This window comes from Pipra filicauda, unplaced genomic scaffold, assembly GCF_003945595.2.
Source record: "Pipra filicauda isolate LSUMZ 115617 unplaced genomic scaffold, ASM394559v2 scaffold447_size767260_pilon, whole genome shotgun sequence".
Taxonomy (NCBI): Eukaryota; Metazoa; Chordata; class Aves; order Passeriformes; family Pipridae; genus Pipra; species Pipra filicauda.
Window position 1 is genome coordinate 618,746 of NW_024104584.1, and position 8,937 is coordinate 627,682.

Below are 8,937 nucleotides of genomic sequence, written 5' to 3' on the forward strand. Positions count from 1 at the left end.
ACATCCTGATCATGAATGGCAGCAAAGTTTTTAGTGTGTTTAAATATAATTATCTTCATGACATTTCAAGCCACAGACCAGATTTGGTTTTCAGTTCACAAAATAGAGTACTGCCCACAGTTGTGCTGTAACCACACAAATAAAAACATGTACTTCCTTTTTTGGGAGGAATATCATACCCTTTTGAAGATAAAAGTTTTTATGTGGATAAGGAAGAGGGATTGGTATCTTTTCCAAGAAATGCAGTAACCACCACTTAATGAGCTTTTCTTTAAAATTTTGCTTTTTCTAAATGAAAACTATGCTTCTTTATTAATAGTTATTTCCAACTAATTATTTTGGTTCTATTAAGTTCAAACAACTATTTAGAGAGGAAAAAAAACAACCACTGTGGCCTGTTCCCTGGAGGTTGATGGAGACCTCTAGGCAATCAAAATAATCAGAGCGCTGTCTCAGGGTCAGTCTCATCCCTGCAGAGATCTCTGCAGAGGTTGCAGCTGAGCTCTTTACATCATGTTTGGAAGTTGTGCACATTTTGTGCAAAAGGTGACAGGCACAAGCATGCCAGAAAGGTGTTTTAACAGGACAGAGGTGCAAACCTCTTTTCAAAACTCAGTATTAAATCACATATAGCAGCTGTATTTTTGGAAACAGAAAAAAAACCCCAAACCAAACCAAACCAAACCAAACCCACAGCCATAAAAAACTTCCTTAAAACATTCTTTCTAGACTGAGAGCAAACAATAAAAGGATGGTCTCGAGAGCAAATAATAAAAGGATGGTCTCGTGATAAACGGTGAGAGAAAATCTGGGGGTACAAATCTGCTTCTACTACAGACCTCCAATGTGATTTTATGGTATTGTCTGTGCTTATATTTCTTTCTTCTGCTGCTGAAGCGAGACAGCAGTACACCTGTTCTGGACCCCTTTATCTGTCCAGTCGATTTAGACTTAAGTGCGCAGTGGCAGATACTCTCTCCTCAGCGGCGGAACAGTGTCCTGCATAATGAAACCCTAATCTCTGCTGAAGCTCAGCGATGCTGCAATAGCAATGGTAAGAACGAAGCAGAAAGTGCAGTATTTAAAGGCAGCGGGAGAACATGGTTAGGCAAGATCACCTCAGATGAAACCTTTCTGACTGAGTAATTACTGGGTGATGATTCTACCCCGGACTTCTTCAGGGCAGATTTTGGCCTACTCACAAAAGTGGTTCAGAGGGTACCTTGGGAAACAGCCCCTAAAAACAAAGGGGTCCAGGAGGGATGGACATGCTTCAAGAAGCAAGTCTTGAACACACAGGAGCAGGCTGTCCCAGTGTGCCAAAAAGCGAGCTGACAGGGAAGATGTCCAGCCTGACTGAACAGGGAGATTTTGAGGGAAATTAGGGGGAAAAAGAGTGCTAAAAGACTGGTTACTCAGGAAGAGTTTAGGAATATAGTTAGGTCAAGTAGAAAGAAAATTAGAGAGACAAAAGCACAGTTTGAACTCAATCTAGCCATTTCTGTTAGGGATAACAAGAAGTGCCTCTACAAATACATCAGTAGCAAAAGGAGGGGCAAGGAAAACATCCATTCTTTGTTGGACATGAGGGGGAACATAGTCACCAAAGATGAGGAAAAGGCTGAGATACTTAACACCTTCTTTGCCTCAGTTTTCAACAGTAAGAGAGGTTGTCCTCAGGACAACTGGCCTCTGGAGCTGGTAGACAGAGACAGGAAGCCAAATAACCCCCCTGTAATCCAGGAAGAAACAGTTAGCAACCTGCTGAGCCACCTGGATCCTCACGAGTCTATGGGACCAGATGGGATCCACCCAAGGGTGATGAGGGAGCTGGTGGAAGAGCTCACCAAGTCACTCGCCATCATTTAGCAACAGCCCCGGCTCACTGGAGAGGTCCCAAATGATTGGAAGTTGGCAAATGTCACATCCATCCACAAAAAGGGCTGCAAGAAGGACTTGGGAAACTACAGACCTGTCAGCCTGACCTCAGTACCTGGCAAGGTTATGGAGTAGATCATCCTAAGTGCAATCACACAACACCTACAGGAGGACAAGGGATCAGACCCAACCAGCACAGGTTTAGGAAGGGTAGGTCCTGTCTGACCAACCTGATCTCCTTTTATGAGCAGGTGACCCTGGTGGATGGGGGGGGAAGGCTGTGGATGTGGTCTGTCTGGACTTCAGCAAAGCCTTTGACACCGTCTCCCACAGCATGCTCCTGGAAAAGCTGGCAGCCCACGGCTTGGACAGGGGCACTCTGTGCTGGGTTAGGAACTGGCTGGAGGGCCGGGCCCAGAGAGTGGTGGTGAACGGTGCTGCATCCAGTTGGCAGCGGTCACTAGTGGTGTCCCCCAGGGATCAGTGTTGGGCCCAGTTCTCTTTAATATCTTCACTGATGACCTGGATGAGGGGATTGAGTCCATCATCAGCAAATTTGCAGATGACACCAAGCTGAGGGGGAGTGTCAATCAGCTGGAAGGCAGGAGGACTCTGCAGAGGGACCTGGATAGGTTGGAGAGCTGAGCTGATTCCGACGGGATGAGGTTCAACAAGGCCAAGTGCCGGGTCCTGCACTTTGGCCACAACAACGCCATGCAGAACTACAGGCTGGAGAAAGAGTGACTGGAGAGCAGCCAGGCAGAGAGGGAGCTGGGAGTTTGGATTGACAGGAAGCTGAACATGAGCCAGCAGTGTGCCCAGGTGGCCAAGAAGGCCGATGGCATCCTGGCCTGTGTCAGGAACAGTGTGGCCAGCAGGACCAGGGAAGTGATTCTTGCCCTGTACTCAGCACTGGTGAAGCCACACCTTGAGTACTGTGTCCAGTTCTGGGCCCCTCAGTTCAGGAAGGATATTGAGGTGCTGGAGTGGGTCCAGAGAAGAGCAACAAGGCTGGTGAAGGGACTGGAGCACAAGTCCTATGAGGAGAGGCTGAGGGAGCTGGGGTTGTTTAGCCTGGAGAAGAGGAGGCTCAGGGGAGACCTCATCACTCTCTACAACTCCCTGACAGGAGGTTGTATCCAGGTGGGGGTTGGTCTCTTCTCCCAGGCAACCAGCAGTAGGACAACAGGGCACGACCTTAAGCTCTTCCAGCAGAGGTTTAGGTTGGATATTAGGAAGTAATTTTTTGCGGAGAGAGTAATCAGGCATTGGAATGGGCTGCCCAGGGAAGTGGTGGATTCACTGTCCTTGGAGATTTTTAAGTTGAGACTGGATGTGGCACTCAGTGCTGTGGTCTAGTAACCATGGTGGTGTTGGATCAAGGGTTGGACTTCATGTTCTCAGAGATCTTTTCCAACCCCGTTGATTCTATGATTCCATGATTCTGTGATTCTATGATTCTATGATGGGTGAGCAGTGTAAATAGTCTGATTATTTTCAAAGCAGAGATGTCCTTACAAATCCTACTGTATATGGACATTGGCAGGGTTCCTGCATCCTCTCTGATGGATAAAAGACTTCAATTCCTATAACATGGCTCTTAAAACTTCAGTGTGTGCATGCATTATGACAAAAATGTTGAAGTTTTAAAGTTGAACAATCAAATGTCAAGAAAAAATAATAGAACTGTAATTCAGCCCCCTTCCTGTGTGTAATGGTAGTGTCTGAGCATGACTGTTCTGTGGTATAGTCCCTCCCTCTTCTAGTGCAAATGATGGATAGTGGTTGAGTAGTGGTTATTACAGCTGCTGCCATGGGAAAGATTTTGGAAAGAGTGCCACTCCACACCAGGGTCAAGCCCAGAAATAAAGGCCCTCTCTGTTAGGAAGGCCCTACAGGAAAGGGGCACACATCTAGAACCCCTGATTATTTTGGAGAACTTTTCTATGAAAAGGCCAGGCATGAAGGGAGGGACAGTGCTGGATGTGGAAGAAGGTAAGGAGCTCTGGTGGCACCCTTCATGGCTGGAGATATTCAGTGCTTAAAGCAGCCTGTTGGGAGATTGAGCCAAAAGGGTCTGGTCCCATCATCCCAGAAGAACCACCATCACTTTTTCTGAAAGCTTGCAGTGGGCAAGACAAGAAGTGCAGGAGAAAAGAGGTGGTCTCATGGTAAGGGTGATTTAAATATTGCCCTGGAGAATTGGATTCTGTGAAGTTTGATCATTTTTGAAATTTTAATTGCTAGGAAAACCACTTAAAACATATGGAAACTCTCTGTAGGTTCCTCTTTCTCTGGTGTCTCTTTCCTGAGACTTCTGGGTCTGATTTGCATGTAGACACTGTAGACACAGGCTGTAGTAGACACTGTGGCAGCTCAAGGCACTGGATCTGCCATTGTGTCTGCACATTACCGACCCCAGCCTGCCTCACTGTGCCGTGATGCCACAGCCAGGAGAAAGAGATCTGCCACATTCTCACAATGTGGCATGGGCATCGAGGTAAAGGTGCAAGCACCACAGCAGTGGACAAATGAGCCTGTTGTCAGAGCAGCACTTGGATACCATCCCAGGGACACCTCTGTACCACCAGGCCACACGCTATCAGCAGTGACACATAACCCAGCCATTCATTCCACTAGTGTGGCCTTTCTTCTGCACTGAATGGGTACAGGGACCTGGGGAGGGGGGGTCAATCACTTCAGCGCTCTTGTAACATATATCTGGCAGAGAGATCAATGACTCTGCCTTCTGGGTGCTTTTCTTTGCCACTTAGTTATTAATAACCTTGTACATAATAACTCATTTGCTGGTATGAGAAGTGTTGCTGCTTCAGGGACCTTTTAGTGTCTTTCAGTATAAAGAAGTGCCTAGTCCCAGCAGAGTGCACTGGATTGGTGTTTAGAGAGTGCAGGTTCATTTCTGGCTCTTGCTCTCAGTTCCATGGTCACATTATTTCCCTGCAACCTCTCAGTACATCTGCTTTCCCATATGGAAAACATTGTAAAGTTCTTGAAATTACCTGTGGTTGCAGGACCTGTTTTAATGATATGCATTAAAATACATGTCAACTCCTGCACATGTCCCGATGCACTTGCAGAGTTTGGATGAAAGGTGCTTATAGCTAATCCAGCTCAGAACAAGCAGAACTAGAAAATATAAAAGGAAAGATGTTTTCATACTTTTTTTTTCACATGTAAGACTCTTGCTTTGAAAGGTTTGTCCAAATATGAGGAAAGCAGGAATGTAATGAACAGTAATAAAGAATACAGCAATGTGGGTAAGAACAATGTTAGGCAAATAGCTGTTGATTTTTCTTGTAGTTTAAGCACCTTCAAAGCCCTGAATGGGATGGCCAAGAGCCAAAACAAATGACAATATATGACAAGTGAGGAGGGCAAAACTAGCCAGGGGTGTGGGATGGATCTGCTTTGCTTCTGCTGACAATGGAAAGATCTATTTTTTGAAGCGGTCTAATGACTGTTGGTTTATTTTTCCCTCTTCAGTTAAGGCAGAGGTGTCTCCTTCATTTCCCTTGACACCAGTGTGGCAATCTTACACATACCCCAGCTGTACCCTGGTCTCCCACTGATGGAACTTGTGCTCACTGGGTTCAGTGTCACATGCAAATGCTCAGCCTCTTGCCTGAGGGAGCATAGGCAGTATAGCTATATCCAAATTCTGCAAGCAAAGAAGCCGAATACTCCTTTAAACAAACATTTCGTGTACAGACTTTGTTTTCCTTTGTGTTTGTATTTCTCTAAAAGAATTGCATGTGGCCACAGACGCAATCGTCCCAACTTCATTTATGGTACTTAGCTATTGTTTTGCAACACTAACTGTCTGGAAGATTAGGTGAGTTAGACAGCTTGAAAGTTTTGCACTTGAGAGCAATCAAACCTAGTTCTCTTTTGCACTTTGAAATGTATGTCTCACCAGGAAATTTCACATACATTGTTTTACTTCATAAAAAATTCACCTCAATTAATTTTATTTTTTTAACTCTATAGATTATGAAAGGGGGAGGATTTCTAACAGAATTGACTGATGTAAAAGGAGAATAGCAACTGCAGAAAAACTTTGCTCACTGATTTGTACTAGAAACGCATGATAGAAGGAGAACATAAAAACATTCTATGCTGAAGACAGATGACTCTGAATGGAAGATGGGGTGGCATCTAGAAAGAGAAATTCATGTCTTCTCAGTGTGATTTCCCCAAAAAGCTGCAGTTTCATAGGGTCTTTACTGTATAGATGTTTGCATCAGTATTTCTCAAATGTCTTGGTTTGGATTAGACCCATGTGAGTGGTGAAATATTTCTTTACAGAGAGGGTGATCAGACACTGGAATGAGCTGCCCAGGGAAGTAGTGGATTCTCCGTCCCTGGAGATTTTTAAAAAGAAACTGGATGTGGCACTTAGTGCCATGGTCTAGTAACCACAGTGGTGTTGGATCAAGGGTTGGACTTGATGATCTTGGAGGTCCCTTCCAACCCAGCTGATTCCATGATTCTATGATCAGTCCGAGCTAGTTTTAAAAGTCTGCAGATTTTTCTTTAAAAGCAATTCAGACAAAGACAAGACTGTTTTCTTGAACTGTTTCAGTGGCAGGAGTTTGTGCCCTCGTTGCTTTGCTTGATTGCAGAAACTGGAACCAGAACATTGCTATTGTTCCTATTGACCAGCTTCTGTCACTAAACAGCTTTCTGATGAATTTAAGGAAATCCCCAGAACCCTGAGAGAAAGGCTGTCTCTTTGGGCTATCTAAGCTTTTTAAAAGGGTACTCAAATTGGTCTTTTTGTATAATATATCCTATAGGCTATACAGTTGCATATATTTTTTTATCCAGCTTCTTCATGGGTGATACAGGAGTTGTGCTCTCTTTCAAGGAGAATGTGCCATGGTACCGGAGTTCACTAAGCTAACGGGAAACACACTGGACCAGATATTAGATGCACTGAGGTCTACACTTGGTTGCACTGTGGCTCAATAACCTGTTGCAAAATTTGTATCTTTCATTTTGCCTCCTTTTCTCATCTTGTCTTCTATTTATCTTTAGATTATCTTAATCTTCTCCTGTCCATTTACTACAGACACCATAAAAGTCCAGGCTTGCTCAGGGTTTTGGGTAGTAACAAAACACAAAGATTAACTTACAATTGTGGCTAGTTGGAGACTCTACATTTTGGTTAATCAGGAACTGACACACATTTAAATTCAACAGGAGATTTCAGTTCTGACCAAGTTTCCCGTGAGTTCCTCCTTATGCTGCACTCCCATACGCCAGGAGCCTCCACAGAGAAAGTACGTTCCTCTCTCTCCCTTATGGTTGATTATTTTTTGGGAGTTCCATATGCAGCAATGGTCTGTGAGGTGTTACAAATTTCACTCCCTGGAGCTGATGGATCTAACCTGAGGAGTCAATATGTTCACGCAGAAACGATCAATCTCAGGTATTTTCAGTTCTCCTAGTTCTGCTTTTGTTGCAGGTGTACAGCGACTCCATAGGGTGTGAGAGGTCTGGAGGTTGAAAGAGGTCCTACACTCAGGCGTGATCCCAGCTGCTACTGGTGCACAGACCCTGCTCACCACTCTGGTCATCATTGCAGAAGCGGAAGCCACTCTTTCTCTGGCACAGGCTTTCAGTTCACTTACTTTACTGCATGTTCCCTTGGCAACCAGCAGAAAGGTAATATTTTTTATTCTCTAATTCAGGGATTTACACACAGAGTGAACACAATTAACTAGCAGAAGCTGGCAAGCAGTGGTTTGTGGGAAAAGGTTCAGAGGAGCATGGCTTGTGGCTGGTGCTGCCCACAGCAATGATGAGGCAGCAGCAGGGCTGAGCTGTTGTGGTCCCTCCTCTGTACTGTAGCACTGTACAGCTGCACATCCAGTCCTGCAGGCTGTGTCTGTGCTCCTATCACAGGTTTATGCTCTTAGCTATTTCCTCACCTTTGGCCCTCCCAGGCAGGCTGGGAGCCATCTCAGCCAGGGTTGAGGACAGTTAAGGGACCTTCCCCAAACTGCCTTGTTGGGCTCAATGCCACTACCCCAGCAATTTGCTGGCCACTCCCACTGTTCAGCCATGGGACTTTATAGCTGATTCATGAAAGCGGGCTCCAGAAATTCACAAAAGCAGCTTAAAAGCCATAAGATTATACCAAGTTATAAACCATGGGATTTTAATTACTTTTTGGGGTTTCAGCTTTTACCTTGAAACTATAAGGACTAAATATTTATTTTATCTTAAATGTATGCTATGGTTCCCACATAATCACACACAGACACAGACCAGGCACCAGAAAGCAGATGTGGGGAATAACCAGAAAAGGAGGGCAGTGTAATTAATGCCAGCCAGCAGGGTCCCTTTCCTGTAACAGTTATCATGTTGATGAGACTGTAGTCTTACCAGGCTGATGAGATTGTAGTCTTATAAACGTAATATAGTGAGAGAAACAGATCACACGTGCAGATGAGGTAGACTGACTAGCTATGTGGGTCTATCTGGGCAACATGTGCTTTAATCACGGACTCATAGAATTGTTTAAGTTGGAAAAGACCTTTAAGATCATTGAGGCCAATTTTTAACCCAGCCCTGCCAAGTCCACCACTAAATCATGTCCCTTAGCCCCACATTTACACGTCTTTTAAATATCTCCAGGGATGGTGACTCATCCATTTCCCCATGCAGCCTGTTCTAGTGTTTGATAATATGAAAGGCAGAACTGCTGTGGGAAAGCTGAAGAACATAGAAGGAAAGGCACATGATTGGAGCAGATTCAGGGAAGTAGTGGATAATCACTAAGCATCAGCTCCCAGGATGTTGTTATTGGTAACTATAAAATTATGACTCCAGGAACTTTAAAATAAACATTGATCACTACAAGATTCATAATAAAGTCATGAGAGTTGGCTGCATTATCAGCCCCCATCCCCTCTGGTGTGCCTCTGGTGTCAGGGTCTCTTGTGTATGTGAAGGAATGTGCTGTCTGTGATTTCTGTAGAAGGTATGTTCAGTCACTGTGACTTGTGGGTCCTTCCCTGGGGCTGCTTGCAT